The sequence below is a fragment of the Lithobates pipiens genome, unplaced genomic scaffold, assembly GCF_037356315.1.
Source record: "Lithobates pipiens isolate NorthernLeopardFrog02 unplaced genomic scaffold, aLitPip1_a1.2 Scaffold_30, whole genome shotgun sequence".
Taxonomy (NCBI): Eukaryota; Metazoa; Chordata; class Amphibia; order Anura; family Ranidae; genus Lithobates; species Lithobates pipiens.
This window is the reverse complement of record NW_027507791.1, coordinates 148,777,064-148,804,124: the sequence shown is the minus strand read 5'-3', so window position 1 is coordinate 148,804,124 and position 27,061 is coordinate 148,777,064. Positions and strand designations below refer to the sequence as shown.

The 27,061-nt window shown below is 46.7% G+C and overlaps 28 non-coding genes and 27 pseudogenes across 28 annotated transcripts; all 55 read left to right on the top strand.

Moving 5' to 3' along the window:
* The first annotated feature begins 48 nt into the window (after positions 1 to 48).
* LOC143951972 (5S ribosomal RNA) lies at positions 49 to 167 on the top strand. Its single transcript, XR_013267194.1, has one exon. It is a non-coding gene; the product is annotated as a 5S ribosomal RNA (ribosomal RNA).
* A 109-nt stretch (positions 168 to 276) lies between these two features.
* Positions 277 to 394, top strand: LOC143953132 (5S ribosomal RNA). The gene has a single exon (XR_013268242.1). It is a non-coding gene; the product is annotated as a 5S ribosomal RNA (ribosomal RNA).
* A 108-nt stretch (positions 395 to 502) lies between these two features.
* LOC143951365 (5S ribosomal RNA) lies at positions 503 to 621 on the top strand. Its single transcript, XR_013266644.1, has one exon. It is a non-coding gene; the product is annotated as a 5S ribosomal RNA (ribosomal RNA).
* A 109-nt stretch (positions 622 to 730) lies between these two features.
* On the top strand, positions 731 to 849 carry LOC143952825 (5S ribosomal RNA). Its single transcript, XR_013267964.1, has one exon. It is a non-coding gene; the product is annotated as a 5S ribosomal RNA (ribosomal RNA).
* A 109-nt stretch (positions 850 to 958) lies between these two features.
* On the top strand, positions 959 to 1,077 carry LOC143951257 (5S ribosomal RNA). Its single transcript, XR_013266546.1, has one exon. It is a non-coding gene; the product is annotated as a 5S ribosomal RNA (ribosomal RNA).
* Positions 1,078 to 1,186: 109 nt separating this feature from the next.
* LOC143952786 (5S ribosomal RNA) lies at positions 1,187 to 1,305 on the top strand. The gene has a single exon (XR_013267930.1). It is a non-coding gene; the product is annotated as a 5S ribosomal RNA (ribosomal RNA).
* A 108-nt stretch (positions 1,306 to 1,413) lies between these two features.
* Positions 1,414 to 1,532, top strand: LOC143946181 (5S ribosomal RNA; annotated as a pseudogene).
* A 109-nt stretch (positions 1,533 to 1,641) lies between these two features.
* LOC143944108 (5S ribosomal RNA) lies at positions 1,642 to 1,760 on the top strand. Its single transcript, XR_013264997.1, has one exon. It is a non-coding gene; the product is annotated as a 5S ribosomal RNA (ribosomal RNA).
* Positions 1,761 to 1,869: 109 nt separating this feature from the next.
* On the top strand, positions 1,870 to 1,988 carry LOC143945034 (5S ribosomal RNA; annotated as a pseudogene).
* A 109-nt stretch (positions 1,989 to 2,097) lies between these two features.
* Positions 2,098 to 2,216, top strand: LOC143953860 (5S ribosomal RNA). The gene has a single exon (XR_013268903.1). It is a non-coding gene; the product is annotated as a 5S ribosomal RNA (ribosomal RNA).
* A 109-nt stretch (positions 2,217 to 2,325) lies between these two features.
* Positions 2,326 to 2,444, top strand: LOC143950918 (5S ribosomal RNA). The gene has a single exon (XR_013266239.1). It is a non-coding gene; the product is annotated as a 5S ribosomal RNA (ribosomal RNA).
* A 109-nt stretch (positions 2,445 to 2,553) lies between these two features.
* LOC143950917 (5S ribosomal RNA) lies at positions 2,554 to 2,672 on the top strand. The gene has a single exon (XR_013266238.1). It is a non-coding gene; the product is annotated as a 5S ribosomal RNA (ribosomal RNA).
* Positions 2,673 to 2,781: 109 nt separating this feature from the next.
* LOC143943933 (5S ribosomal RNA) lies at positions 2,782 to 2,900 on the top strand (annotated as a pseudogene).
* A 109-nt stretch (positions 2,901 to 3,009) lies between these two features.
* On the top strand, positions 3,010 to 3,128 carry LOC143952371 (5S ribosomal RNA). The gene has a single exon (XR_013267554.1). It is a non-coding gene; the product is annotated as a 5S ribosomal RNA (ribosomal RNA).
* A 109-nt stretch (positions 3,129 to 3,237) lies between these two features.
* On the top strand, positions 3,238 to 3,356 carry LOC143948871 (5S ribosomal RNA; annotated as a pseudogene).
* Positions 3,357 to 3,465: 109 nt separating this feature from the next.
* Positions 3,466 to 3,584, top strand: LOC143946341 (5S ribosomal RNA; annotated as a pseudogene).
* A 109-nt stretch (positions 3,585 to 3,693) lies between these two features.
* LOC143949196 (5S ribosomal RNA) lies at positions 3,694 to 3,812 on the top strand (annotated as a pseudogene).
* Positions 3,813 to 3,921: 109 nt separating this feature from the next.
* Positions 3,922 to 4,040, top strand: LOC143950859 (5S ribosomal RNA). Its single transcript, XR_013266187.1, has one exon. It is a non-coding gene; the product is annotated as a 5S ribosomal RNA (ribosomal RNA).
* A 109-nt stretch (positions 4,041 to 4,149) lies between these two features.
* LOC143946548 (5S ribosomal RNA) lies at positions 4,150 to 4,267 on the top strand (annotated as a pseudogene).
* Positions 4,268 to 4,375: 108 nt separating this feature from the next.
* Positions 4,376 to 4,494, top strand: LOC143951298 (5S ribosomal RNA). Its single transcript, XR_013266583.1, has one exon. It is a non-coding gene; the product is annotated as a 5S ribosomal RNA (ribosomal RNA).
* A 109-nt stretch (positions 4,495 to 4,603) lies between these two features.
* Positions 4,604 to 4,722, top strand: LOC143944177 (5S ribosomal RNA; annotated as a pseudogene).
* Positions 4,723 to 4,831: 109 nt separating this feature from the next.
* LOC143944244 (5S ribosomal RNA) lies at positions 4,832 to 4,950 on the top strand (annotated as a pseudogene).
* Positions 4,951 to 5,059: 109 nt separating this feature from the next.
* Positions 5,060 to 5,178, top strand: LOC143949025 (5S ribosomal RNA). The gene has a single exon (XR_013265450.1). It is a non-coding gene; the product is annotated as a 5S ribosomal RNA (ribosomal RNA).
* Positions 5,179 to 5,287: 109 nt separating this feature from the next.
* On the top strand, positions 5,288 to 5,406 carry LOC143945033 (5S ribosomal RNA; annotated as a pseudogene).
* Positions 5,407 to 5,515: 109 nt separating this feature from the next.
* Positions 5,516 to 5,634, top strand: LOC143945844 (5S ribosomal RNA). Its single transcript, XR_013265156.1, has one exon. It is a non-coding gene; the product is annotated as a 5S ribosomal RNA (ribosomal RNA).
* Positions 5,635 to 5,743: 109 nt separating this feature from the next.
* On the top strand, positions 5,744 to 5,861 carry LOC143948201 (5S ribosomal RNA; annotated as a pseudogene).
* A 109-nt stretch (positions 5,862 to 5,970) lies between these two features.
* Positions 5,971 to 6,089, top strand: LOC143950945 (5S ribosomal RNA). Its single transcript, XR_013266263.1, has one exon. It is a non-coding gene; the product is annotated as a 5S ribosomal RNA (ribosomal RNA).
* A 109-nt stretch (positions 6,090 to 6,198) lies between these two features.
* On the top strand, positions 6,199 to 6,317 carry LOC143954779 (5S ribosomal RNA). The gene has a single exon (XR_013269736.1). It is a non-coding gene; the product is annotated as a 5S ribosomal RNA (ribosomal RNA).
* Positions 6,318 to 6,426: 109 nt separating this feature from the next.
* LOC143954241 (5S ribosomal RNA) lies at positions 6,427 to 6,545 on the top strand. Its single transcript, XR_013269251.1, has one exon. It is a non-coding gene; the product is annotated as a 5S ribosomal RNA (ribosomal RNA).
* A 109-nt stretch (positions 6,546 to 6,654) lies between these two features.
* LOC143945054 (5S ribosomal RNA) lies at positions 6,655 to 6,773 on the top strand (annotated as a pseudogene).
* A 109-nt stretch (positions 6,774 to 6,882) lies between these two features.
* Positions 6,883 to 7,001, top strand: LOC143948623 (5S ribosomal RNA; annotated as a pseudogene).
* A 109-nt stretch (positions 7,002 to 7,110) lies between these two features.
* On the top strand, positions 7,111 to 7,229 carry LOC143950519 (5S ribosomal RNA). Its single transcript, XR_013265879.1, has one exon. It is a non-coding gene; the product is annotated as a 5S ribosomal RNA (ribosomal RNA).
* A 109-nt stretch (positions 7,230 to 7,338) lies between these two features.
* LOC143945360 (5S ribosomal RNA) lies at positions 7,339 to 7,456 on the top strand (annotated as a pseudogene).
* Positions 7,457 to 7,565: 109 nt separating this feature from the next.
* LOC143944770 (5S ribosomal RNA) lies at positions 7,566 to 7,684 on the top strand (annotated as a pseudogene).
* A 109-nt stretch (positions 7,685 to 7,793) lies between these two features.
* LOC143953144 (5S ribosomal RNA) lies at positions 7,794 to 7,912 on the top strand. The gene has a single exon (XR_013268253.1). It is a non-coding gene; the product is annotated as a 5S ribosomal RNA (ribosomal RNA).
* A 109-nt stretch (positions 7,913 to 8,021) lies between these two features.
* On the top strand, positions 8,022 to 8,140 carry LOC143954051 (5S ribosomal RNA). Its single transcript, XR_013269077.1, has one exon. It is a non-coding gene; the product is annotated as a 5S ribosomal RNA (ribosomal RNA).
* A 108-nt stretch (positions 8,141 to 8,248) lies between these two features.
* On the top strand, positions 8,249 to 8,367 carry LOC143951476 (5S ribosomal RNA). Its single transcript, XR_013266745.1, has one exon. It is a non-coding gene; the product is annotated as a 5S ribosomal RNA (ribosomal RNA).
* A 109-nt stretch (positions 8,368 to 8,476) lies between these two features.
* Positions 8,477 to 8,595, top strand: LOC143943478 (5S ribosomal RNA; annotated as a pseudogene).
* A 109-nt stretch (positions 8,596 to 8,704) lies between these two features.
* On the top strand, positions 8,705 to 8,823 carry LOC143955025 (5S ribosomal RNA; annotated as a pseudogene).
* A 109-nt stretch (positions 8,824 to 8,932) lies between these two features.
* LOC143951621 (5S ribosomal RNA) lies at positions 8,933 to 9,051 on the top strand. The gene has a single exon (XR_013266876.1). It is a non-coding gene; the product is annotated as a 5S ribosomal RNA (ribosomal RNA).
* Positions 9,052 to 9,160: 109 nt separating this feature from the next.
* LOC143944050 (5S ribosomal RNA) lies at positions 9,161 to 9,279 on the top strand (annotated as a pseudogene).
* Positions 9,280 to 9,420: 141 nt separating this feature from the next.
* Positions 9,421 to 9,539, top strand: LOC143948173 (5S ribosomal RNA; annotated as a pseudogene).
* Positions 9,540 to 9,768: 229 nt separating this feature from the next.
* On the top strand, positions 9,769 to 9,887 carry LOC143945234 (5S ribosomal RNA; annotated as a pseudogene).
* Positions 9,888 to 9,996: 109 nt separating this feature from the next.
* On the top strand, positions 9,997 to 10,105 carry LOC143948439 (5S ribosomal RNA; annotated as a pseudogene).
* A 109-nt stretch (positions 10,106 to 10,214) lies between these two features.
* LOC143953013 (5S ribosomal RNA) lies at positions 10,215 to 10,333 on the top strand. The gene has a single exon (XR_013268134.1). It is a non-coding gene; the product is annotated as a 5S ribosomal RNA (ribosomal RNA).
* Positions 10,334 to 10,442: 109 nt separating this feature from the next.
* LOC143955023 (5S ribosomal RNA) lies at positions 10,443 to 10,561 on the top strand (annotated as a pseudogene).
* A 109-nt stretch (positions 10,562 to 10,670) lies between these two features.
* Positions 10,671 to 10,789, top strand: LOC143946065 (5S ribosomal RNA). The gene has a single exon (XR_013265176.1). It is a non-coding gene; the product is annotated as a 5S ribosomal RNA (ribosomal RNA).
* A 109-nt stretch (positions 10,790 to 10,898) lies between these two features.
* On the top strand, positions 10,899 to 11,017 carry LOC143953672 (5S ribosomal RNA). The gene has a single exon (XR_013268731.1). It is a non-coding gene; the product is annotated as a 5S ribosomal RNA (ribosomal RNA).
* A 109-nt stretch (positions 11,018 to 11,126) lies between these two features.
* LOC143947693 (5S ribosomal RNA) lies at positions 11,127 to 11,245 on the top strand (annotated as a pseudogene).
* Positions 11,246 to 11,354: 109 nt separating this feature from the next.
* LOC143951426 (5S ribosomal RNA) lies at positions 11,355 to 11,473 on the top strand. Its single transcript, XR_013266700.1, has one exon. It is a non-coding gene; the product is annotated as a 5S ribosomal RNA (ribosomal RNA).
* A 109-nt stretch (positions 11,474 to 11,582) lies between these two features.
* LOC143943718 (5S ribosomal RNA) lies at positions 11,583 to 11,701 on the top strand (annotated as a pseudogene).
* Positions 11,702 to 11,810: 109 nt separating this feature from the next.
* On the top strand, positions 11,811 to 11,929 carry LOC143945277 (5S ribosomal RNA; annotated as a pseudogene).
* Positions 11,930 to 12,038: 109 nt separating this feature from the next.
* LOC143950696 (5S ribosomal RNA) lies at positions 12,039 to 12,157 on the top strand. Its single transcript, XR_013266040.1, has one exon. It is a non-coding gene; the product is annotated as a 5S ribosomal RNA (ribosomal RNA).
* Positions 12,158 to 12,266: 109 nt separating this feature from the next.
* LOC143944797 (5S ribosomal RNA) lies at positions 12,267 to 12,385 on the top strand (annotated as a pseudogene).
* A 109-nt stretch (positions 12,386 to 12,494) lies between these two features.
* LOC143946623 (5S ribosomal RNA) lies at positions 12,495 to 12,613 on the top strand (annotated as a pseudogene).
* Positions 12,614 to 27,061: the final 14,448 nt, after the last annotated feature.

Here is a 27,061-nt window from a genome sequence, read left to right as displayed (position 1 = left end):
TGACCACCTTGGCTTTTGTCAAGAGAGTTGTAAGTAGGGTGCAAGATTGCCTACGGCCACATCACCCTGAATGCACTCGATCTCATCTGATCTCGGATGCTAAGCAGGGTCGGGCCTGGTTAGTACCTGGATGGGAGACCGCCTGGGAATACCAGGTGCCGTAGGCTTTTTTCCATTATGTTGTTGGCTTTGGCGACCTGCTGTATTTTTCCTCTCGATTGCAAGAGGTGACCACCTTGGCTTTTGTCAAGAGAGTTGTAAGTAGGGTGCAAGATCGCCTACGGCCACATCACCCTGAATGCGCTCGATCTCGTCTGATCTCGGATGCTAAGCAGGGTGGGCCTGGTTAGTACCTGGATGGGAGACCGCCTGGGAATACCAGGTGCTGTAGGCTTTTTCCATCATGTTGTTGGCTTTGGCGACCTGCTGTATTTTTCCTCTCGATTGCCCGAGGTGACCACCTTGGCTTTTGTCAAGAGAATTGTAAGTAGGGTGGAAGATCGCCTATGGCCACATCACCCTGAATGCACTCGATCTCGTCTGATCTCGGATGCTAAGCAGGGTCGGGCCTGGTTAGTACCTGGATGGGAGACCGCCTGGGAATACCTGGTGCCGTAGGCTTTTTTCCATTATGTTGTTGGCTTTGGCGACCTGCTGTATTTTTCCTCTCGATTGCCCGAGGTGACCACCTTGGCTTTTGTCAAGAGAGTTGTAAGTAGGGTGCAAGATCGCCTATGGCCACATCACCCTGAATGCGCTCGATCTCGTCTGATCTCGGATGCTAAGCAGGGTCGGGCCTGGTTAGTAACTGGATGGGAGACCGCCTGGGAATACCAGGTGCCGTAGGCTTTTTTCCATTATGTTGTTGGCTTTGGCGACCTGCTGTATTTTTCCTCTCGATTGCCCGAGGTGACCACCTTGGCTTTTGTCAAGAGAGTTGTAAGTAGGGTTCTAGATAGCCTACGGCCACATCACCCTGAATGTGCTCGATCTCGTCTGATCTCGGATGCTAAGCAGGGTCGGGCCTGGTTAGTACCTGGATGGGAGACCAACTGGGAATACCAGGTGCCGTAGGCTTTTTTCCATTATGTTGTTGGCTTTGGCGACCTGCTGTATTTTTCCTCTCGATTGCCCGAGGTGACCACCTTGGCTTTTGTCAAGAGAGTTGTAAGTAGGATGCAAGATTGCCTACAGCCACATCACCCTGAATGCGCTCGATCTCGTCTGATCTCGGATGCTAAGCAGGGTCGGGCCTGGTTAGTACCTGGATGGGAGACCGCCTGGGAATTTCAGGTGCCGTAGGCTTTTTCCATTATGTTGTTGGCTTTGGCGACCTGCTGTATTTTTCCTCTTGATTGCCCGAGGTGACCACCTTGGCTTTTGTCAAGAGAGTTGTAAGTAGGGTGCAAGATCGCCTACGGCCACATAACCCTGAATGCGTTTGATCTCGTCTGATCTCGGATGCTAAGCAGGGTCGGGCCTGGTTAGTACCTGGATGGGAGACCGCCTGCGAATACCAGGTGCCGTAGGCTTTTTTCCATTATGTTGTTGGCTTTGGCGACCTGCTGTATTTTTCCTCTCGATTGCCCGAGGTGACCACCTTGGCTTTTGTCAAGAGAGTTGTAAGTAGGGTGCAAGATTGCCTACGGCCACATCACCCTGAATGCGCTCGATCTCGTCTGATCTCGGATGCTAAGCAGGGTCGGGCCTGGTTAGTACCTGGATGGGAGACCGCCTGGGAATACCAGGTGCTGTAGGCTTTTTTCCATTATGTTGTTGGCTTTGGCGACCTGCTGTATTTTTCCTCTCGATTCCCCGAGGTGACCACCTTGGCTTTTGTCAAGAGAGTTGTAAGTAGGGTGTAAGATCGCCTACGGCCACATCACCCTGAATGCGCTCGATCTCATCTGATCACGGATGCTGAGCAGGGTCGGGCCTGGTTAGTACCTGGATGGGAGACCACCTGGAAATACCAGGTGCCGTAGGCTTTTTTCCATTATGTTGTTGGCTTTGGCGACCTGCTGTATTTTTCCTCTCGATTGCCCGAGGTGACCACCTTGGCTTTTGTCAAGAGAGTTGTAAGTAGGGTGCAAGATCGCCTACGGCAACGTCACCCTGAATGCGCTCGATCTCGTCTGATCTCGGATGCTAAGCAGGGACGTGCCTGGTTAGTACCTGGATGGGAGACCGCCTGGGAATACCAGGTGCCGTAGGCTTTTTTCCATTATGTTGTTGGTTTTGGCGACCTGCTGTATTTTTCCTCTCGATTGCCCGAGGTGACCACCTTGGCTTTTGTCAAGAGAGTTGTAAGTAGGGTGCAAGATTGCCTATGGCCACATCACCCTGAATGTGCTCGATCTCGTCTGATCTCGGATGCTAAGCAGGGTCGGGCCTGGTTAGTACCTGGATGGGAGACCGCCTGGGAATACCAGGTGCCGTAGGCTTTTTTCCATTATGTTGTTGGCTTTGGCGACCTGCTGTATTTTTCCTCTCGATTCCCCGAGGTGACCACCTTGGCTTTTGTCAAGAGAGTTGTAAGTAGGGTGCAAGATTGCCTATGGCCACATCACCCTGAATGTGCTCGATCTCGTCTGATCTCGGATGCTAAGCAGGGTCGGGCCTGGTTAGTACCTGGATGGGAGACCGCCTGGGAATACCAGGTGCCGTAGGCTTTTTTCCATTATGTTGTTGGCTTTGGCGACCTGCTGTATTTTTCCTCTCGATTGCCCGAGGTGACCACCTTGGCTTTTGTCAAGAGAGTTGTAAGTAGAGTGCAAGATCGCCTACGGCAACGTCACCCTGAATGCGCTCGATCTCGTCTGATCTCGGATGCTAAGCAGGGTCATGCCTGGTTAGTACCTGGATGGGAGACCGCCTGGGAATACCAGGTGCCGTAGGCTTTTTTCCATTATGTTGTTGGTTTTGGCGACCTGCTGTATTTTTCCTCTCGATTGCCCGAGGTGATCACCTTGGCTTTTGTCAAGAGAGTTCTAAGTAGGGTGCAAGTTCGCCTACAGCCACATCACCCTGAATGCGCTCGATCTCGTCTGATCTCGGATGCTAAGCAGGGTCGGGCCTGGTAAGTACCTGGATGGGAGACCGCCTGGGAATACCTGGTGCCGTAGGCTTTTTTCCATTATGTTGTTGGCTTTGGCGACCTGCTGTATTTTTCCTCTCGATTGCCCGAGGTGACCACCTTGGCTTTTGTCAAGAGAGTTGTAAGTAGGGTGCAAGATCGCCTACGGCCCCATCACCCTGAATGCGCTCAATCTCGTCTGATCTCGGATGCTAAGCAGTGTCGGGCCTGGTTAGTACCTGGATGGCAGACCGCCTGGGAATACCAGATGCCGTAGGATTTTTTCCATTATGTTGTTGGCTTTGGCGACCTGCTGTATTTTTCCTCTCGATTGCCGGAGGTGACCACCTTGGCTTTTGTCAACAGAGTTGTAAGTAGGGTGCAAGATCGCCTACGGCCACATCACCCTGAATGCGCTCAATCTCGTCTGATCTCGGATGCTAAGCAGGGTCGGGCCTGGTTAGTACCTGGATGGGAGACCGCCGGGGAATACCAGGTGCCATAGGGTTTTTTCCATTATGTTGTTGGCTTTGGCGACCTGCTGTATTTTTCCTCTCGATTGCCCGAGGTGACCACCTTGGCTTTTGTCAAGAGAGTTGTAAGTACTGTGCAAGATTGCCTAAGACCACATCACCCTGAATGCGCTCGATCTCGTCTGATCTCGGATGTTAATTAGGGTCGTGCCTGGTTAGTACCTGGATGGGAGACTGCCTGCGAATACCAAGTGCCGTAGGCTTTTTTCCATTATGTTGTTGGCTTTGGCGACCTGCTGTATTTTTCCTCTCGTTTGCAAGAGGTGACCACCTTGGCTTTTGTCAAGAGAGTTGTAAGTAGGGTGCAAGATTGCCTACAGCCACATCACCCTGAATGCACTCGATCTCGTCTGATCTCGGATGCTAAGCAGGGTCGGGCCTGATTAGTACCTGGATGGGAGACCGCCTGGGAATACCAGGTGCCGTAGGCTTTTTTCCATTATGTTGTTGGCTTTGGCGACCTGCTGTATTTTTCCTCTCGATTGCAAGAGGTGACCACCTTGGCTTTTGTCAAGAGAGTTGTAAGTAGGGTGCAAGATCGCCTATGGCCACATCACCCGGAATGCGCTCGATCTCGTCTGATCTCGGATGCTAAGCAGGGTGGGCCTGGTTAGTACCTGGATGGGAGACCGCCTGGGAATACCAGGTGCAGTAGGCTTTTTCCATCATGTTGTTGGCTTTGGCGACCTGCTGTATTTTTCCTCTCCATTGCCCGAGGTGACCACCTTGGCTTTTGTCAAGAGAATTGTAAGTAGGGTGGAAGATCGCCTACGGCCACATCACCCTGAATGCACTCGATCTCGTCTGATCTCGGATGCTAAGCAGGGTCGGGCCTGGTTAGTACCTGGATGGGAGACCGCCTGGGAATACCAGGTGCCGTAGGCTTTTTTCCATTATGTTGTTGGCTTTGGCGACCTGCTGTATTTTTCCTCTCGATTGCCCGAGGTGACCACCTTGGCTTTTGTCAAGAGAGTTGTAAGTAGGGTGCAAGATCGCCTATGGCCACATCACCCTAAATGCGCTCGATCTCGTCTGATCTCGGATGCTAAGCAGGGTCGGGCCTGGTTAGTACCTGGATGGGAGACCAACTGGAAATACCAGGTGCCGTAGGCTTTTTTCCATTATGTTGTTGGCTTTGGCGACCTGCTGTATTTTTCCTCTCTATTGCCCGAGGTGACCACCTTGGCTTTTGTCAAGAGAGTTGTAAGTAGGATGCAAGATTGCCTACAGCCGCATCACCCTGAATGCGCTCGATCTCGTCTGATCTCGGATGCTAAGCAGGGTCGGGCCTGGTTAGTACCTGGATGGGAGACCGCCTGCGAATACCAGGTGCCGTAGGCTTTTTTCCATTATGTTGTTGGCTTTGGCGACCTGCTGTATTTTTCCTCTCGATTGCCCGAGGTGACCACCTTGGCTTTTGTCAAGAGAGTTGTAAGTAGGGTGCAAGATTGCCTACGGCCACATCACCCTGAATGTGCTCGATCTCGTCTGATCTCGGATGCTAAGCAGGGTCGGGCCTGGTTAGTACCTGGATGGGAGACCGCCTGGGAATACCAGGTGCCGTAGGCTTTTTTCCATTATGTTGTTGGCTTTGGCGACCTGCTGTATTTTTCCTCTCGATTCCCCGAGGTGACCACCTTGGCTTTTGTCAAGAGAGTTGTAAGTAGGGTGTAAGATCGCCTACGGCCACATCACCCTGAATGCGCTCGATCTCATCTGATCACGGATGCTGAGCAGGGTCGGGCCTGGTTAGTACCTGGATGGGAGACCACCTGGAAATACCAGGTGCCGTAGGCTTTTTTCCATTATGTTGTTGGCTTTGGCGACCTGCTGTATTTTTCCTCTCGATTGCCCGAGGTGACCACCTTGGCTTTTGTCAAGAGAGTTGTAAGTAGGGTGCAAGTTCGCCTACGGCCACATCACCCTGAATGCGCTCGATCTCGTCTGATCTCGGATGCTAAGCAGGGTCGGGCCTGGTAAGTACCTGGATGGGAGACCGCCTGGGAATACCTGGTGCCGTAGGCTTTTTTCCATTATGTTGTTGGCTTTGGCGACCAGCTGTATTTTTCCTCTCGATTTCCCGAGGTGACCACCTTGGCTTTTGTCAAGAGAGTTGTAAGTAGGGTGCAAGATCGCCTACGGCCACATCACCCTGAATGCGCTCAATCTCGTCTGATCTCGGATGCTAACAGGGTCGGGCCTGGTTAGTACCTGGATGGGAGACCGCCTGGGAATACCAGATGCCGTAGGATTTTTTCCATTATGTTGTTGGCTTTGGCGACCTGCTGTATTTTTCCTCTCGATTGCCCGAGGTGACCACCTTGGCTTTTGTCAACAGAGTTGTAAGTAGGGTGCAAGATCGCCTACGGCCACATCACCCTGAATGCGCTCGATCTCATCTGATCTCGGATGCTAAGCAGGGTCGGGCCTGGTTAGTACCTGGATGGGAGACCGCCTGGGAATACCAGGTGGCGTAGGCTTTTTTCCATTATATTGTTGGCTTTGGCGACCTGCTGTATTTTTCCTCTCGATTGCCGGAGGTGACCAGCTTGGCTTTTGTCAAGAGAGTTGTAAGTAGGGTGCAAGATCGCCTACGGCCACATCACCCTGAATGCGCTCGATCTCGTCTGATCTCGGATGCTAAGCAGGGTCGGGCCTGGTTAGTACCTGAATGGGAGACCGCCTGGGAATACCAGGTGCCATAGGGTTTTTTCCATTATGTTGTTGGCTTTGGCGACCTGCTGTATTTTTCCTCTCGATTGCCCAAGGTGACCACCTTGGCTTTTGTCAAGAGAGTTGTAAGTAGGGTGCAAGATCGCCTACGGCCACATCACCCTGAATGCGCTCGATCTCATCTGATCTCGGATGCTAAGCAGGGTCGGGCCTGGTTAGTACCTGGATGGGAGACCGCCTGGGAATACCAGGTGCCGTAGGCTTTTTTCCATTATGTTGTTGGCTTTGGCGACCTGCTGTATTTTTCCTCTCGATTGCCCGAGGTGACCACCTTGGCTTTTGTCAAGAGAGTTGTAAGTAGGGTGCAAGATCACCTACGGCCACATCACCCTGAATGCGTTTGATCTCGTCTGATCTCGGAAGCTAAGCAGGGTCGGGCCTGGTTAGTACCTGGATGGGAGACCGCCTGGGAATACTATGTGCCGTAGGCTTTTTTCCATTATGTTGTTGGCTTTGGTGACCTGCTGTATTTTTCCTCTCGATTGCCCGAGGTGACCACCTTGGCTTTTGTCAAGAGAGTTGTAAGTAGGGTGCAAGATTGCCTAAGACCACATCACCCTGAATGCGCTCGATCTCGTCTGATCTCGGATGTTAATTAGGGTCGTGCCTGGTTAGTACCTGGATGGGAGACCGCCTGCGAATACCAAGTGCCGTAGGCTTTTTTCCATTATGTTGTTGGCTTTGGCGACCTGCTGTATTTTTCCTCTCGTTTGCAAGAGGTGACCACCTTGGCTTTTGTCAAGAGAGTTGTAAGTAGGGTGCAACATCGCCTACGGCCACATCACCCTGAATGCGCTCGATCTCGTCTGATCTCGGATGCTAAGCAGGGTCGGGCCTGGTTAGTACCTGGATGGGAGACCGCCGGGGAATACCAGGTGCCGTAGGCTTTTTTCCATTATGTTGTTGGCTTTGGCGACCTGCTGTATTTTTCCTCTCGATTGCAAGAGGTGACCACCTTGGCTTTTGTCAAGAGAGTTGTAAGTAGGGTGCAAGATCGCCTACGGCCACATCACCCTGAATGCGCTCGATCTCGTCTGATCTCGGATGCTAAGCAGGGTGGGCCTGGTTAGTACCTGGATGGGAGACCGCTTGTGAATACCAGGTGCCGTCGGCTTTTTTCCATTATGTTGTTGGCTTTGGCGACCTGCTGTATTTTTCCTCTCGATTGCAAGAGGTGACCACCTTGGCTTTTGTCAAGAGAGTTGTAAGTAGGGTGCAAGATCGCCTACGGCCACATCACCCTGAATGCGCTCGATCATGTCTGGTCTCGGATGCTAAGCAGGGTCAGGCCTGGTTAGTACCTGGATGGGAGACCGCCTGGGAATACCAGGTGCCGTAGGCTTTTTTCCATTATGTTGTTGGCTTTGGCGACCTGCTGTATTTTTCCTCTCGATTGCCCGAGGTGACCACCTTGGCTTTTGTCAAGAGAGTTGTAAGTAGGGTGCAAGATCGCCTACGGCCGCATCACCCTGAATGCGCTCGATCTTGTCTGATCTCGGATGCTAAGCAGGGTCGGGCCTGGTTAGTACCTGGATGGGAGACCGCCTGGGAATACCAGGTGCCGTAGGCTTTTTTCCATTATGTTGTTGGCTTTGGCGACCTGCTGTATTTTTCCTCTCGATTGCCCGAGGTGACCACCTTGGCTTTTGTCAAGAGAGTTGTAAGTAGGTTTCAAGATAGCCTACGGCCACATCACCCTGAATGCGCTCGATCTCGTCTGATCTCGGATGCTAAGCAGGGTCGGGCCTGGTTAGTACCTGGATGGGAGACCGCCTGCGAATACCAAGTGCCGTAGGCTATTTCCATTATGTTGTTGGCTTTGGCGACCTGCGGTATTTTTCCTCTCGATTGCAAGAGGTGACCACCTTGGCTTTTGTCAAGAGAGTTGTAAGTAGGGTGCAAGATCGCCTACAGCCACATCACCCTGAATGCGCTCGATCTCGTCTGATCTCGGATGCTAAGCAGGGTCGGGCCTGGTTAGTACCTGGATGGGAGACCGCCTGGGAATACCAGGTGCCGTAGGCTTTTTTCCATTATGTTGTTGGCTTTGGCGACCTGCTGTATTTTTCCTCTCGATTGCCCGAGGTGACCACCTTGGCTTTTGTCAAGAGAGTTGTAAGTAGGGTGCAAGATCGCCTACGGCCACATCACCCGGAATGCGCTCGATCTCGTCTGATCTCAGATGCTAAGCAGGGTCGGGCCTGGTTAGTACCTGGATGGGAGACCGCCTGGGAATATCAGGTGCCGTAGGCTTTTTTCCATTATGTTGTTGGCTTTGGCGACCTGCTGTATTTTTCCTCTCAATTGCCCGAGGTGACCACCTTGGCTTTGGTCAAGAGAGTTGTAAGTAGGGTGCAAGATCGCCTATGGCCACATCACCCTGAATGCGCTCGATTTCGTCTGATCTCGGATGCTAAGCAGGGTCGCGCCTGGTTAGTACCTGGATGGGAGACCGCCTGGGAATACCAGGTGCCGTTGGCTTTTTTCCATTATGTTGTTGGCTTTGGCGACCTGCTGTATTTTTCCTCTCGATTGCCCGAGGTGACCACCTTGGCTTTTGTCAAGAGAGTTGTAAGTAGGGTGCAAGTTCGCCTACGGCCACATCACCCTGAATGCGCTAGATCTCATCTGATCTCCGATGCTAAGCAGGGTTGTGCCTGGTTAGTACCTGGATGGGAGACCGCCTAGGAATACCAGGTGCCGTAGGCTTTTTTCCATTATGTTGTTGGCTTTGGCGACCTGCTTTATTTTTCCTCTCGATTGCCCGAGGTGACCACCTTGGCTTTTGTCAAGAGAGTTGTAAGTAGGGTGCAAGATCGCCTACGGCCACATCACCCTGAATGCGCTCAATCTCGTCTGATCTCGGATGCCAAGCAGGGTCGGGCCTGGTTAGTACCTGCGTGGGAGACCGCCTGGGAATACCAGGTGCCGTAGGCTTTTTTCCATTATGTTGTTGGCTTTGGCGACCTGCTGTATTTTTCCTCTCGATTGCCCGAGGGGACCACCTTGGCTTTTGTCAAGAGAGTTGTAAGTAGAGTGCAAGAGTGCAAGATTGCAAGATTGCCAGATTGCAAGATTGCCTACGGCCACATCAACCTTAATGGGCTCGATCTTGTCTGATCTCGGATGCCAAGCAGGGTCGGGCCTGGTTAGTACCTGCGTGGGAGACCGCCTGGGAATTCCAGGTGCCGTAGGCTTTTTTCCATTATGTTGTTGGCTTTGGCGACCTGCTGTATTTTTCCTCTCGATTGCCCGAGGGGACCACCTTGGCTTTTGTCAAGAGAGTTGTAAGTAGAGTGCAAGAGTGCAAGAGTGCAAGAGTGCAAGATTGCAAGATTGCAAGATTGCAAGATTGCAAGATTGCAAGATTGCAAGATTGCAAGATTGCAAGATTGCAAGATTGCAAGATTGCAAGATTGCAAGATTGCCTACGGCCACATCACCCTTAATGCGCTCGATCTTGTCTTATCTCGGATGCTAAGCAGGGTCGGGCCTGGTTAGTACCTGGATGGGAGACCGCCTGGGAATACCAGGTGCCGTAGGCTTTTTTCCATTATGTTGTTGGCTTTGGCGACCTGCTGTATTTTTCCTCTCGATTGAACGAGGTGACCACCTTGGCTTTTGTCAAGAGAGTTGTAAGTAGGGTTCAAGATTGCCTATGGCCCCATTACCCTGAATGCGCTCGATCTCGGATGCTAAGCAGGGTCGGGCCTGGTTAGTACCTGGATGGGAGACCACCTGGGAATACCAGGTGCCGTAGGCTTTTTTCCATTATGTTGTTGGCTTTGGCGTCCAGCTGTATTTTTCCTCTCGATTGCCTGAGGTGACCACCTTGGCTTTTGTCAAGAGAGTTGTAAGTAAGGTGCAAGATTGCCTACGGCCACATCACCCTGAATGCGCTCGATCTCGTCTGATCTCGGATGCTAAGCAGGGTCGGGCCTGGTTAGTATCTGGATGGGAGACCACCTGCGAATACCAGGTGCCGTAGGCTTTTTTCCATTATGTTGTTGGCTTTGGCGACCTGCTGTATTTTTCCTCTCGATTGCAAGAGGTGACCACCTTGGCTTTTGTCAAGAGAGTTGTAAGTAGGGTGCAAGATCGCCTACAGCCACATCACCCTGAATGTGCTCGATCTCGTCTGATCTCGGATGCAAAGCAGGGTCGGGCCTGATTAGTACCTGGATGGGAGACCGCCTGGGAATACCAGGTGCCGTAGGCTTTTTTCCATCATGTTGTTGGCTTTGGCGACCTGCTGTATTTTTCCTCTCGATTGCCCGAGGTGACCACCTTGGCTTTTGTCAAGAGAGTTGTAAGTAGGGTGCAAGATCGCCTATGGCCACATCACCCTGAATGCGCTCGATCTCGTCTGATCTCGGATGCTAAGCAGGGTCGGGCCTGGTTAGTACCTGGATGGGAGACCGCCTGGGAATACCAGGTGCCGTAGGCTTTTTTCCATTATGTTGTTGGCTTTGGCGACCAGCTGTATTTTTCCTCTCGATTACCCGAGGTGACCACCTTGGCTTTTGTCAAGAGAGTTGTAAGTAGGGTGCAAGATCGCCTACGGCCACATCACCCTGAATGCGTTCGATCTCGTCTGATCTCGGATGCTAAGCAGGGTCAGGCCTGGTTAGTACCTGGATGGGAGACCGCCTGGGAATACCAGGTGCCGTAGGCTTTTTTCCATTATGTTGTTGGCTTTGGCGACCTGCTGTATTTTTCCTCTCGATTCCCCGAGGTGACCACCTTGGCTTTTGTCAAGAGAGTTGTAAGTAGGGTGTAAGATCGCCTACGGCCACATCACCCTGAATGCGCTCGATCTCATCTGATCACGGATGCTGAGCAGGGTCGGGCCTGGTTAGTACCTGGATCGGAGACCACCTGGAAATACCAGGTGCCGTAGGCTTTTTTCCATTATGTTGTTGGCTTTGGCGACCTGCTGTATTTTTCCTCTCGATTGCCCGAGGTGACCACATTGGCTTTTGTCAAGAGAGTTGTAAGTAGGGTGCAAGATCGCCTACGGCCACATCACCCTGAATGCGCTCGATCTCGTCTGATCTCGGATGCTAAGCAGGGTCGGGCCTGGTTAGTACCTGGATGGGAGACCGCCTGGGAATACCAGGTGCCGTAGGCTTTTTTCCATTATACTGTTGGCTTTGCCGACCTGCTGTATTTTTCCTCTCTATTGCCCGAGGTGACCACCTTGGCTTTTGTCAAGAGAGTTGTAAGTAGGGTGCACAATCGTCTACGGCCACATCACCCTGAATGCGCTCGATCTCGTCTGATCTTGGATGCTAAGCAGGGTCGGGCCTGGTTAGTACCTGGATGGGAGACTGCCTGGGAATACTAGGTGCCGTAGGCCTTTTTCCATTATGTTGTTGGCTTTGGCGACCTGCTGTATTTTTCCTCTCGATTGCCCGAGGTAACCACCTTGGCTTTTGTCAAGAGAGTTGTAAGTAGGGTGCAAGATTGCCTACCGCCACATCACCCTGAATGCGCTCGATCACGTCTGATCTTGGATGCTAAGCAGGGTCGGGCCTGCTTAGTACCTGGATGGGAGACCGCCTGGGAATACCAGGTGCCGTAGGCTTTTTTCCATTATGTTGTTGGCTTTGGCGACCAGCTGTATTTTTCCTCTCGATTGCCCGAGGTGACCACCTTGGCTTTTGTCAAGAGAGTTGTAAGTAGGGTGCAAGATCGCCTACGGCCACATCACCCTGAATACGCTCGATCTCGTCTGATCTCGGATGCTAAGCAGGGTCGGGCCTGGTTAGTACCTGGATGGGAGACCGCCTAGGAATACCAGGTGCCGTAGGCTTTTTTCCATTATGTTGTTGGCTTTGGCGACCTGCTGTATTTTTCCTCTCGATTGCCCGAGGTGACCACCTTGGCTTTTGTCAAGAGAGTTGTAAGTAGTGTGCAAGGTCGCCTACGGCCACATCACCCTGAATGCGCTCTATCGCGTCTGATCTCGGATGCTAAGCCGGGTCGGGCCTGGTTAGTACCTGGATGGGAGACCGCCTGGGAATACCAGGTGCCGTAGGCTTTTTTCCATTATGCTTTTGGCTTTGCCGACCTGCTGTATTTTTCCTCTCGTTTGCCCGAGGTGACCACCTTGGCTTTTGTCAAGAGAGTTGTAAGTAGGGTGCAAGATTGTCTATGGCCACATCACCCTGAATGCGCTCGATCTCGTCTGATCTTGGATGCTAAGCTGGGTCGGGCCTGGTTCGTACCTGGATGGGAGACCGCCTGGGAATACCAGGTGCCGCAGGCTTTTTTCCATTATGTTGTTGGCTTTGGCGACCTGCTGTATTTTTCCTCTCGATTGCCCGAGGTGACCACCTTGGCTTTTGTCAAGAGAGTTGTAAGTAGGGTGCAAGATCGTCTACGGCCACATCACCCTGAATGCGCTCGATCTCTTCTGATCTCGGATGCTAAGCAGGGTCGGGTGTGGTTAGTACCTGGATGGGACTCTCTCAGGTGCACACGCGTCATGACGTAGGACGCGGAGTCTAGGGGAGGGACTGGTGTGAAGCCGACCGGAGCGGGATGACGGCGGGCCCCACGGAATTTACCCGGAGAGTGAGAGGCTCCGGCGGCATGCAGCAGACCTCTTTCCAGCCACCGCACCGGAGCCCGCCCGTTCGCCAGACATCACACGGGAAACGAACATAACAGCGGGATCGCTGTATACTCCCTCCCCCCCCTCGCTCCCCCTCCCCCCCCTCTGGTCGGATCTCCTTAACGTCCATCGCTACGCAGAGTCCAAGCCGCGGCTCAAACTCCGGTATATGAGCGAGAAGGGACGAGGATACACGCAGGAAGATAGAACCAAGACTGGACCCTAGAAGGACAACGTGGAACAGATAAGAAACTGGGTTGTTTGTAATGTTGCTGTCTTGTTGTTTAATTCTGGCTAGATTGTGCGGTACTGGGCTATGCTGGGCAATGTGGTGCAACTAGCTTTTCAGAATCAGAAAGAGCAACGCTGTGCAGACAAGAGTCTGGGCTCTATGTAAAACTCACTTTTTCCTTGCCGTCAAATCTGAGCCAGGATGTGTTGTTTTGGACTGTACTGGGTTAAGTAGTACTACCCGTTTTCTTATTGTGTGTTTCGAAGGCTTTAAGGAACTAAGCACATATACACAAGCTGCACCAGAGAGGCCGTTTTCCTCCCTTTTTCTTTCCCCCTCCCCCCCTGGGGCTACCTCAGACTGGAAACATATATTGTACTTATTGAATTTATGTGCAATGGTTCAAAAGCAGGGAAGAAGGTCTAATTTGGGTTGAAGGACTATACCGCTCAGGTAAAATAAATTGGAGTGCACCCAGGGGCCTATTAACTGCAAGATAAATCCAAACTAAACCCATTGCTTTGAGAACGTTCCAGACGCTCTCAAATCTAAAGATTAACATACTAAACTGATTATAATCATATTGGCCTGCGATTAATATCAAAAATCTACGCGTCATAAGTCCTAGAGTTAAACGGCCCACCCTCCTTTAATGCTCATAAGGGAGAGTTACAAGTCTAACAAATAAGAGAAGGAGTAGGATTATCGCAGAAACAACAGGGGACTGGGTGAAAATTACGGTACAATTCCCGATTGCTCATAGAAAAGATAATAAGGGGAATTCTAAATAGGACCTTATTTACTTCGCTCCCCCGCGTCAGGGAAAGACGCTAGGATAACGACAGGCGAACCAACCTAGTGTGGTGGAAGAAGATAAAATGAGTAAATCCTCTAAACAAAATGCTCGGGGGGGGGGGCCCTAAAACCCCAAAAAATACAATAGCAGACTGTACAATTAAACAATATCTAACCCAAGGGGGGAGCCCAGGAGGAGAAGGGGCGGAAGGGTTACCTTCGAAACCCGAGAGGAAGAAGGGACTAGATAAAAAACATGAAAAAACCAGGGACCATTCTCGTGACAATCTTACAACCAAAAGCGAAATGGAATTGAGCAAAAATGAAGAACATCAGGGAGAGGATCAAACCATAACACAGCGAGTATTGAGAGAAATGCTCTCAAATCTCGAAGTCGCTATAAAATTAGAGATTGGTATGTTGAGATCGGATTTGGGACACTTATTAAATAGAGTGGAAGAAGTGGAGTCAAATATGGAAAGGCAGGCCCAGGAACTAGGGCTTGTGAAGAACCAAATTAAAACAGTATACCAAAACCAGAGAAAAATCTTGTATCAACTCGAGGACCAAGAAAACAGGAACCGCAGACAAAACTTAAGAATACGCTCGGTTCCCGAAAAAAAACAAGAAGATCTAAAGGAAATTATTAAAAATATATTCAATCCATTCCTGGACAGAGGGGAGGAGGGATTCCCAAAGATTGAAAGGGTCCACCGAATAGGCAGAATAAGGAATGAGGGAATCAGCAAGCCACGCGATATTATAGTCAGATTCAGATTCTGTGAAGATAAGGAAGAGATATGATCAAGATTAAAGGGGAGAGGTGCATTGAAATATGCAGGGACAGAGTTGCAAGTCTTTCCAGATCTCGCCTCAGAGACATTGACCAGAAAGCGGCTCTTAAAACCCCTGTTAGACCAGATGAAAACACAGAATATACGATACAGCTGGGGGTTCCCGGCATGTCTCGTGGGATCTAAAGATGGCAGATCAGCCAGACTGCGATTCCCGGAAGAGCTGGTTGGATTCTGTGAGAGATTGGAGATCCAGGCCCCGGCTCTGCCGGGCTGGATGGATGAGGACTGGGGGGTGTTTGGGGGGGGGCCTCGGGGGGTGGGAGGGAGGTAGGTGATGTAACATAGTGGTCTGGGTGCGGGCGTGGGGGGTGTGTTCCCCCATACCCCCCCCTCTCCCTAATATAATCTTGGGGAGGGAGGGGAGGAGGCTGAACACTGTACCTCACCTTAGATCTAAATAAGACTTAGGGATGGTCAGGATTATCGGGCCATTCAATGAGTCGAAGGCCAGACTTAGGCCCGGGGGGAGGGGGAGGAGGGGAGGGGTGGGATGGCGAGGAGTGGGAGGTGGCCTGGGGAGGGGGGGGGGAGGGTGGGATGGGGAGGGAGGGATGGGAGGGAAGGAGGGAGGGGAAATCTATGCGGGAGAAGTTATGCCTCAGTGTAGAAGTAAGACGAGGATTCTATATAGCTACTCAAGAGATCTGTGATGCAAGCCATAAATTTTTTGACGTATAATGTTAAAGGGCTAAACACGCCTAGTAAGAGGCATAAGATCTTGAAGGAACTTAGACACTATAAAGCTGAGGTGATTTTTCTGCAGGAAACCCATTTTTCCCATGAGGCAAATATCAAGTTATATTCAAAGGAATTTCCAGTTTGGTATTATGGAGAAGCGACAACAAGCAGAGGAAGGGGAGTAGCTATAGGGTTTGCAAATAAGGTACAGTTTAATCTGGAAGATAGACTAGTAGATCCGGAGGGAAGATATCTTGCCTTAAAAGGCAAGTTGAGAGAAGTGGAATGCACCCTGATCAATATATATGCCCCCAATCGTGACTCTACAAAATACTTAGTGGATCTGTTGGGGAAGTTGACAGATTTTGGGAGGGGACCAGTGATCTTGATGGGGGACCTGAATTTTTGTGTCGATCCGGGATTGGATAGTACATCCGGGGTACAGGGGACTAGTAAGGTGCAATTAAAAAGGATAAAACAAAAATTTCATGCATGTCAATTAGTAGATGCATGGAGAGTTCAGCACCCAAATGAGAAAGATTTCACGTTCTATTCCCCTGTACACGGGATGTACTCCCGGATCGACTACATTTTTGTAGACCATAGAATTTTGGAAATGGTCGAAGAGATTACGATAGAGGCAGCTACTCTCTCCGACTATTCCCCGGTGGGGATGAAGTTGCTATTAAGGAGAGAGGAATGTAAACCTTTTACTTGGCGTTTAAACGAAGGACTAATTCAGGATGCAGAAGGGGAAGAAAGGATTAATAAAGAATTAGAACAATATTTTGAGATCAATGATACTGAGAATATATCAAGCCAAAATTTATGGGAGGCTCACAAAGCCTACATCAGGGGGATCCTGATCGCATTGGGAACTAGGAAAAAAAAAGAGAGATCGGAAAAAATTAAAACCCTATTGGAGGAAATATTTAGAATAGAACAGCAACATAAAAAAGATCTGAATCAAGATAAAACAATTCTTCAAAAATTAATAACCAAACGGGATGATCTAAAAACCCTGATGGAACAGGAAACTCAAAAAACGTTCAATCAAATAGCTAGAGATAGGTATTATGGAGATAACAAACCCACTAAATATCTAGCAAGAAGACTACAAAAGAAAAAATCTAGAAATTATATAGAAAGTATCCAGACAGGTAAAGGAGATGTGGCTTATAGAACAAGAGAGATAGCGGAAATATTTAAAAACTATTATGAGAAAGTGTATGCAGTAGATCAGCCCGTTGGATTAAAAGTAGAGGAAAAGGAATTAAAAATGGAGGAATACCTAGAAAAGGCTCAGTTAACAAAAATCACTGAAGTGGAAATGGAACTATTAGAGAGACCTATCTCAGAGGAGGAAGTAAAAAAGGCACTTATGGACTCAGCCTCAGGGAAAAGCCCAGGCCCAGACGGGTTTACCACATACTATTTTAGGAAATTTAAGAAAATATTAATCCCGCATTTATGCAATTATATGAATGGACTTGGGATAGAGTATGAAATGAGTAAGGAGGCAAGGTCAGCATCTATAACGGTTATTCGGAAGGAGGGGAAGGACGAGACGATGTGTTCTAATTATCGGCCCATATCTCTACTTAATGCCGATACAAAGCTTTTTGCTAAAGTCCTGGCAAGTAGAATGAAGGTCCTAATGAACACCCTGGTTCATCCCGACCAGGTGGGTTTTATATCCGGAAGGGAGGGAAGGGACAATGGGGTGAGAACATTGCTCCTTCTTTCCCAGGAGGGTGAAGGGGAAGGCCCGAGTCTGCTCCTGTCGACTGATGCCCAGAAGGCCTTCGACAGGGTAGACTGGGGCTTTATGTTCCGGACCCTGGAAGCAATGGGAGTGGGACCAACAATGGTCCAGAGGATTAGGACACTTTATCGTCATCCAACCGCTAGAATTAAGATTAATGGTACGTTATCCCTACCTTTTGAGATGAAAAATGGGACGAGACAGGGGTGCCCCTTATCACCCCTATTGTTTGTGTTGTCTTTAGAGCCATTGCTTGCCACGATTCGTAATGACCCACAGATTAAGGGAATTGAAATAGGAAAGGAAGAACATAAATTGGCTGCTTTTGCCGATGATGTTCTATTCTATGTTAGTAAACCAAGCAATACTATGCCTAGGCTGATAGAGGCAATAGCACAGTATGGCCAACTCTCGAACTTTAAAATCAACCAAGCAAAATCAGAGATACTTAATATTAATACGGGTAAATTGGAAAAATGTAGACTCCAAAAAGAGTTTGGGTTCCCCTGGCGGAAGGAAATGAATTACCTTGGAATAAAACTTACAACCTCAGTAGAGAAAATGTATAAATTAAATTTAATCCCACTATTAGACGAAATCAAGAAAGAAAGTAATAGATTGGTAAATAGATCACTGACCTGGATGGGGCGTATTAGCGCACTTAGGATGTATATTATACCAAAAATTCTGTATAAATTCCAGATGATCCCCATAGCGGTACCGAAGTATTATTTCACAAAGATTAAGACACTGCTAATGGGGTTCATATGGAACAATAAAAAACCGAGAGTCCCCTTCACTACCCTGAAACGAAGCAAAAGTCAAGGGGGACTAGCTATACCCGATATACAAAAATATTATAACGCAATTGTGCTGTCGAGAGTAGTTGAATGGGTAAGGGAAAATAATAAGGAAAAAAGATGGGTAAACATAGAAAACGCTTTCAGTAAAACAGTTAAATAAGATAGTATGGAATCCGCCAAAACACAGGACACTTGACTTGGATACAAATATTTTAACACGTAATGCACTCAGGGTGTGGGATAGGATATACAAGCAACTGAATGGCCAATACAATTCCCCACTTATAGAGTTAAAAGAAAATGAATATTTCCCTCCAGGGTTAAAAATTAATAGTGGGAACTGGCTGAAAAAAGAGAAGGCATAGGTTAGGGACATTATAAAAGGGGGGAGGATTTTGTCACTGCACGATTTAAAACACAAAGGGGAATTGGGAAGAATAGATGAGTGGCGGTATCTCCAGTTGGCCCACTTTGTGGGAAGCCTACCACAGCCATTAAAAACGGAAGAAGAGTGGTCGCCTTTTGAGCAGCTATGTTTAACAGATAACCCTAAGGGGATAATTTCCAAGCTGTATGGGCTTCTGACCGAGAGGGGGGATCTGGGGAGCCCGCCTTTTATACAGAAATGGGAAAAGGAACTGGGCACACAATGTGATAAAAGCACTCAGGGGAAAATGTATAAACTTATACACAGGTCGGCAGCCGATAGTAGCACAGTAGAAATGAATTATAAATGTATCTCTAGATGGTACGCTACCCCAGACAAAATTCATAAATTCCAACCAAGTAAGTCAGGAGATTGCTGGAGAGGATGTAGAGAATTAGGAACAATGACTCATCTGTGGTGGAGCTGTCCCAAAATAAATAAATATTGGAAAAGGATTCTACATTACGTAAAAGAAATTACAAACATCATAATCCCAGAGGACCCATGGATAGTATTATTCCACGGTACTAGAGAGGAAATTAAAAAGTATCAAGAATCACTGGTCCCACATCTTTTAAATGCTGCCAAAAGATTGATACAAAGAATTACCGCTCTAAGGTAATGACTTCTCCCAAAACAGCTGTCTCCACAATCCCACAGGGTGCTGGCTCTGTTTGCAACAGGAACTGAAGTAGAAAAGATGTAGCTGGATAGCCGCACTCCAAATTATTCAACTTTATTTGAAAAATGTATTTAAAATCATAGCATCTAGGCTGGCAAACAGACTAACTGCACAGCCGCTGACATGTTTCACACCGAACACGGTGCTTAGTCATAGCTAATGAGCAGAATATACATACAGAGCTATATATACACACACACAAGCAATTAGACAAATGAATAAAATATGTGTATGACAAGATAGCAATTAAGGAAACACCTGTGAACATCCAAAGTCTAAAGATTAACATTTAAATGAATGAAAAGAAAAATACTTTTTCCCCTAAAACACCAAAATCAAGCTGACACATTGAAAGCATGGTAATAAATGAATGACATGATAAATCTTATCCTTAGGTGGAGAGGTATAGATGTAACCTAAAGAAATAAAAAATGACAAGTAAAAACATTTTTCATTTTGTATGTAAAAAAATGTTATATATTTTTTCACACGCATTGGCAGACACACAAAAAAAAAGGGAGAGAAAGAAACAAACTCTCAATGTGTGTGCATGCCAATACATGGGCTCATTGAATGTCAAACCCACCAGAGAAAAACACACAAAAAATATTCCCTAAAAATGACACATCCCAAAAAAGGTTTCATAATAAAAAGATTGCAAATATTGCATTATTGGATGTGTCTGCTTAGGTCGTCTCCTATGATACAATGCATAGATATCAAAAATAAAAGTAAATATAAATATAGGAATAGACCAAATGAATGATCGATATCGAATGTTCTAAAACCAAGGGCAGGTTCAATGCGAATATCACTATACCGACAGGTATAAGAAGCTGATACAAAAACCCTGTTGATTGATCACACACCCAACATAATATATTAGCTGTGTGATTATCAAACGAATGACAAACATGTCTAATAGGATATTAGTTAACATAAAAAATACTGATATTCATAAACATTGCAGAGAAAAATGCCGCAATATATGCATGCAGACCTATTCAAAAAACAGTTTCAATCGAATAATTGGCCTGTCCTCAATGTAAAGCAATTATAATAAATGGAAAATGGTGAATAAACTCTGGCAGAAACATATTAAAATGAGCCCAGCAGAACCAGATGAAAAAACCTGTCAGCACCAGACCGACAACCAGTGAAATGGGAGCCATACATATTGGCTTAGTAAATACTGGGCAATCAATATGTGGAAAATTCACTCATAAAAGAATGAAATGTCCCACTCAAAGTTAAGGCCCTTAGGCTGCCTCGTATGGAGATGGAATATCCAATAAACCTCCCTTTTGCATAACAGACTAAACCTATCACCCCCTCTTTTAGATAAAGTGACTTTTTCCACCCCCTGAATGCGTAAGCCACTGACATCCTTATCATGGCAAAAATTCCAATGCTTCGCCACATTAGTGGGGTGGTTTTTGGAAATGTCATAGAGGTGGTCATATAATCTGTCTCTCAGTCTTCGTGTTGTGCGTCCAACATACTGTATGCAACATTGTTCACACGTAATCACGTAAATAACAAATTTAGTGTTACAGTTAATAAAGGCCATGGCTTTAAAATCCTTATTTAGAGACCTAGAAAGGATGGTATCGCCTCGACAGGTTTTTTCATCTGGTTCTGCTGGGCTCATTTTAATATGTTTCTGCCAGAGTTTATTCACCATTTTCCATTTATTATAATTGCTTTACATTGAAGACAGGCGAATTATTCGATTGAAACTGTTTTTTGAATAGGGCTGCATGCATATATTGCGGCATTTTTCTCTGCAATGTTTATGAATATCAGTATTTTTTATGTTAACTAATATCCTATTAGACATGTTTGTCATTCGTTTGATAATCACACAGCTAATATATTATGTTGGGTGTGTGATCAATCAACAGGGTTTTTGTATCAGCTTCTTATACCTGTCGGTATAGTGATATTCGCATTGAACCTGCCCTTGGTTTTAGAACATTCGATATCGATCGTTCATTTGGTCTATTCCTATATTTATATTTACTTTTATTTTTGATATCTATGCATTGTATCATAGGAGACGACCTAAGCAGACACATCCAATAATGCAATATTTGCAATCTTTTTATTATGAAACCTTTTTTGGGATGTGTCATTTTTAGGGAATATTTTTTGTGTGTTTTTCTCTGGTGGGTTTGACATTCAATGAGCCCATGTATTGGCATGCACACACATTGAGAGTTTGTTTCTTTCTCTCCCTTTTTTTTTGTGTGTCTGCCAATGCGTGTGAAAAAATATATAACATTTTTTTACATACAAAATGAAAAATGTTTTTACTTGTCATTTTTTATTTCTTTAGGTTACACCTATACCTCTCCACCTAAGGATAAGATTTATCATGTCATTCATTTATTACCATGCTTTCAATGTGTCAGCTTGATTTTGGTGTTTTAGGGGAAAAAGTATTTTTCCTTTCATTCATTTAAATGTTAATCTTTAGACTTTGGATGTTCACAGGTGTTTCCTTAATTGCTATCTTGTCATACACATATTTTATTCATTTGTCTAATTGCTTGTGTGTGTGTGTATATAGCTCTGTATGTATATTCTGCTCATTAGCTATGACTAAGCACCGTGTTCGGTGTGAAACATGTCAGCGGCTGTGCAGTTAGTCTGTTTGCCAGCCTAGATGCTATGATTTTAATTACATTTTTGAAATAAAGTTGAATAATTTGGAGTGCGGCTATCCAGCCACATCTTTTCTACGCCAAAAGATTGATACCTAAGAATTGGCAAAAAGAGGAAAGTCCTTCAATCTGGGAATGGATCGATGCAGTGGAGGTGACTTACCGTATGACTAGGCGAAGGGAAAGCCATGATGATAAGGGATTGGTAGTAGCAGATAAATGGCAAGAGTGGAAAAAATTTAAAAAAACATGGAGCTATGCTGAGCATATAAGAATATAAGAAGGTAAAATAGAAGTAGACTTAAATCTCCCGCATAGTTAGGTAGAGGAGGCGGTGGGTGGGAGATGGGGGGGGGGGGGGTAAGGTAGAAGAAGGAGCGAGAAGTTTGTAAGAGTAGACCTGATATTGTTTTTTATATCTTTTTCTTGGAAAAAATAAAGGAATTTTTGTAGTATAAATTAAAACATAAAGCTACAATGATGTGAAGACGAGGACAACGTAAATGAACGTAAAGTTGATTGGACCTCATGAAAAATTTGCTGAAGTAGCAAAAAAAAAAAAAATAATAATAATTGGTAAAAATAAGAATAAAATGGGTAAATACAGAAAGGATTATCATTCTAAAATGGTTTAAATTGATTAATGAAAATTATTTAGGAAAACATAATTTTTAAAAGAATTTGATACTTGTTTTCATTTTCTTTTACAGATATGTCTTTTTGTTTCTAAATTTAAAGAAAACGATTTTATTTTAATTTTTTATTTAGTTTTTTGAAATTTTTCAATGACAATGCAACAAGCACAACAAAATTTCTATTTGTTACTATTTCTTGTTTTTTCAAAAATTATTATTTTTTGATTATGTTATCAAGGACTATCATTTTTTGGTGAATTTCAATGATTTATTCATATGGACTTGCATCAAAAGCGACATATTGATCGGTCGATCATTATGTGAGGGGGAGTTAGGATGTGCTTCTCATAAGAATTTTTTTTATGAATTATGAATAATGATGATAGTAATAAGATAATAGGAAAGACAAAAAGGTATAATTAGAGTAATTTTGATGGTTCAGCGTCACACAACACCTAACAAAGATGGCACCACATCCCTGAAAATTTGAAACATAAATCAAAGGACAGGAAGGGAGATTAGGGATTTTGGCGGTGCTGGTTAACAAAGTACAATTAATTAAAGTACAAAATTTGTAATACAAAAATTTATTAAGTTTGAAGTTAAAATCAGTAGCAATATATGCTTAAAAGATACAGGATAATGCAATACAGTGGTTGTTCTCGTCAAGCACACATAGTCCCGACATGTTTCGCATTGGATTGCTTCTTCAGGGGATGTGTGAATGTTTGAACAAAATCTTCAACCACTACGTTGATGGTAAAGTAGGGGAATTGCCCACCTCGGGGGTTAACTGCAGCAGCGCTGAATCGCAGGGGGCTAAAAAGCCAACCCAGGGAAAATGGGTTGGATAGTTGTAAGAAATGGGGACGCTTGTATTTTGAAAAAAATCTTTTTGAGCACTCAGGGAGACACACCTGCACAGAAGTACCAGCAAGAAGTACAAAGTCTGGAGGATCAAGCGTCACCCTTGGCTGCGACCCGCGAAAGAATTTTTTTTCAAAATACAAGCGTCCCCATTTCTTACAACTAGGCACAATCAAAGGGCAGCTCCAGAAAATATGGTAATGGGTGCCCTCATCTCGTTGGCATCTCCAACACAACTTAGATACGGAGTGATCATATTTATGTAACATTTCAGGGGTTTTGTACCAGAACATTAGTATCTTGTAGGCCGTCTCTCTCTGCTCCACACATCTGGAGACTCTAGAGGTAGAGGTCCAGATGTCCTGCCATTGGGAAATGGTTAAGGGGGAAGGTAAAACCGTAGCCCATCTTCTCATATAGAGATGTGTGTCCGTAGTGGGTGAGGTCGAATTGTGGAGGACACTATAAATAGAGGATATAAGTCCTTTCTGGCACGGGCCTTGTGAGCACAAAGTTTCAAAGGTGTTAGGGTTGGCCAGAATCAGGTCAGGAGATCTAGAGTGGAAATAATGTTTGAATTGAATGTAAGAGAAAGAGAGTCGATCAGGAATGTCATATTTGTTCTGAAGCTCAGAAAAGGATAGGAATTTGCGAGATACTGGATGCACCAGATGGCGGAGTTGAAAGACGCCAGACCTATACCAAGGAAACATATTCTTCACCGAGAGGCTGTCAGGCATATCCGGATTAAAAATGACATTCAGCAGGGGTGAGCATGGAGAAGAGAGAGAGAACCGTTTGTGACACTGTTTCCATACGGAGAGAGTAAAAAGCATCGGTCCCAGGCATATACGCCTAAGCTGCGCCATAGAGGAGGTCAAATCAGACCATAGCATGGAGCATGGATGGACCGGGGTGACCACACTCATTTCTAGCTCCGACCATCTACTGGTAGCAAAATACGACGACCAGGAGATAGCCGCCACCAGGTGCGACGCATAGTAGTACTTCACGATATCGGGGGCTCCCAGTCCTCCATGAGATCGTGGAGCAAAAACCACCGTTTGGGCAATCCGATGCCTCTTATTCCCCCATATAAATTTAGCAAAGGCTCGCTGAATATTCCTAAGCTGAGGCATAGAGATAGCAACTGGCAATGTTTCAAAAAGATATAAAAACTTAGGGAGTATGGCCATTTTCAATACATTAATCCTACCCAGGAGAGATAGGGGGCAGGACGACCAACTTCTGAGTAGACTATGCGTTTCCGCTATTAAAGATGTATAGTTAGCTTCATAAAGGGAGCCGTACTTAGCGGTCAGGTTAATGCCAAGATATTTGAGAGAAACGGGGCACCAACGGTAGGGATACGTGGATTCCAAGGAAGCTTGAAGTGCGGGGGGGATATGAATAGGGAGCGCTTCGGTTTTGGACGCATTTACCTTATAACCCGAGAGCCTACCGAAGGAATCTAAAATAGTGTGAAGTTTGGGAAGGGAGGTTAGGGGTTTCGTCAGTGTGAGGAGAATGTCGTCTGCAAAAAGAGACAGCTTGTATTCTTTCAGTCTGAGGGAGACTCCCCTTATGTCCGAATCCGCCCGTATAGCTGCAGCCAAGGGTTCTAAGCATAATATAAACAGCAAGGGGGAGAGGGGGCATCCCTGTCTGGTACCATTACTATGTGTGAATAGCGGGGATCTGTAAGATGCCAATTGGACTTGGGACGTGGGAGACGAGTATAGGGCTTGCAGGGCTGATAGGAAAGAACCAGAAAAACCAAAGCGCTTAAGCGTTGCAAACATATAGGGCCATCCCAGCCTGTCAAAGGCTTTTTGTGCGTCTAAACTCAAAACAATGGCCGGACGAGACATTTTATCGAGTAGATCGATGAGGTCAATGGTACGCCTGGTATTATCCCCAGCCCGTCTGCCCAGCACAAATCCCACCTGGTCATTATGAACCAGAGCAGGAATCAATAAGGAAAGCCTATTAGCTAAAATTTTGGTGAAGATTTTATAGTCGGAGTTGAGTAAGGCTATGGGTCTGTAATTATCTGGCAGTGTAGGGGATTTACCCGGTTTCGGGATAACTGTGATATGTGCGTGGAGAAACTGAGAATGCGGGATAGTGCCCCTTTGCAGGGAGGTAAAAAGATTAAGCAGGTGGGGGCTTAGTGTCGGGAGAAAAGTTTTATAATAAACATAAGGAAGCCCATCAGGACCCGGGGATTTATGGGACGGAAGGTCTTTTACAACCGCAGCCAGCTCCTCCGGTGTAACGGGGGCATTTAAGGTGTCTACTTGTGGGGAAGACAGCACTGGTAATTTCAAGGAGGCGCAGAAGTCATCAAAGCTACTTTGGGAGAACTCATGATTGGGGTCAGAAGCTAGGCAGTTATATAATTTTTTGTAAAAAGTGCCAAACACTTTAGTCATCGTCAAGGGGCAGTAAGTCGGAGTGCCGTCCGGCTGCAGCAGGAGGTCAGGATAGGAGTGAAACGGACGGGGCTTAAGCTTGTTCACCAACATCCTATGAGGCTTGTTGGCAAATTCATAGAACCGCTGTTTAGTCCAAAGCAGAGCCTTAGAACAATTGTGCATGTCTAAAGACTTTAACCGTTCGCGGAGAGAGGTCACTGTGCGAAGACGCGGCACCGATGGGGAGGACACAAGCAGAGCTTCAGCTCTTTGCAATTGCGAGAGGAGGTTCAGTCTCTGCGCTGCCGAGTCCCGCTTTAGGCGAGAGCCAGCCGAGATACATAATCCTCTAAAGACAGCCTTGTGAGCTTCCCAAAGGGTGGACACGTCCCGCACCGACCCTTCATTAAGCTGAAAAAATTCGGCTAACCCGTGAGATAGATGAGTTTCGGTAACTGGATCGCGGAGGAGGAACTCGTTGAATCTCCAGTGGCAGGTCTTAGGTGTGGAGAGGGTGAGGACGAGATCGAGCTGTACCGATGCGTGATCAGACCACGTCATGGGATTTAACTCCAAGGCCACTACCGACGTTAGGAGAGGCGCCGAAACAAAGATGTAGTCTAATCTAGAGTACATCTTGTGTGGGGGAGAGTAAAAGGAGAATTGCCGATGTGTAGGGTGTTTAATCCTCCAGGTGTCTAAAAAGTTATGAGACCTAATAAGCTTGCGAAACGCAGCAGATTGACGTTCCGTTTTTAAAGAGGGATTGTCTGAAAACAGGGTCTGCCTATCCTTCCTAGCAGACATAGCCATATTAAAGTCCCCGCCAAGGATCATGAATGGCTGGGCATAGGTGCCCAGGCCGTCCAAGACCTCAGTGAGGAAGTGAATCTGGCCTGAGTTAGGAGCATAAACATTGATTATAGTAAGAGAACGAGATAAGTAGTCACAGTCCAGGAGAATGTATCTGCCCTGAGGATCAATAAATGAGGACTTAACCCGTAGCGGGCATGTCTTTTTAATCAGTATTGCCACCCCTGCTTTGCCAGAGGGGTCGGAGGCCACAAAAGAGACCGGAAAATGTTTGGCCGCAAATTTAAGAGATCCCCCCGGGCGAAAGTGGGTCTCCTGGACTAGGACCACATCCGCGTTAGAGGACTTGAACTCCTTCAAAGCCAACCAACGCTTATGGATTGAGTTCAGGCCCTTAACATTGTAGGTAAGTACCTTCAAAGCCATCGTTTAGAAATCAGAGAAAGCTTAAGACAACCGTAAT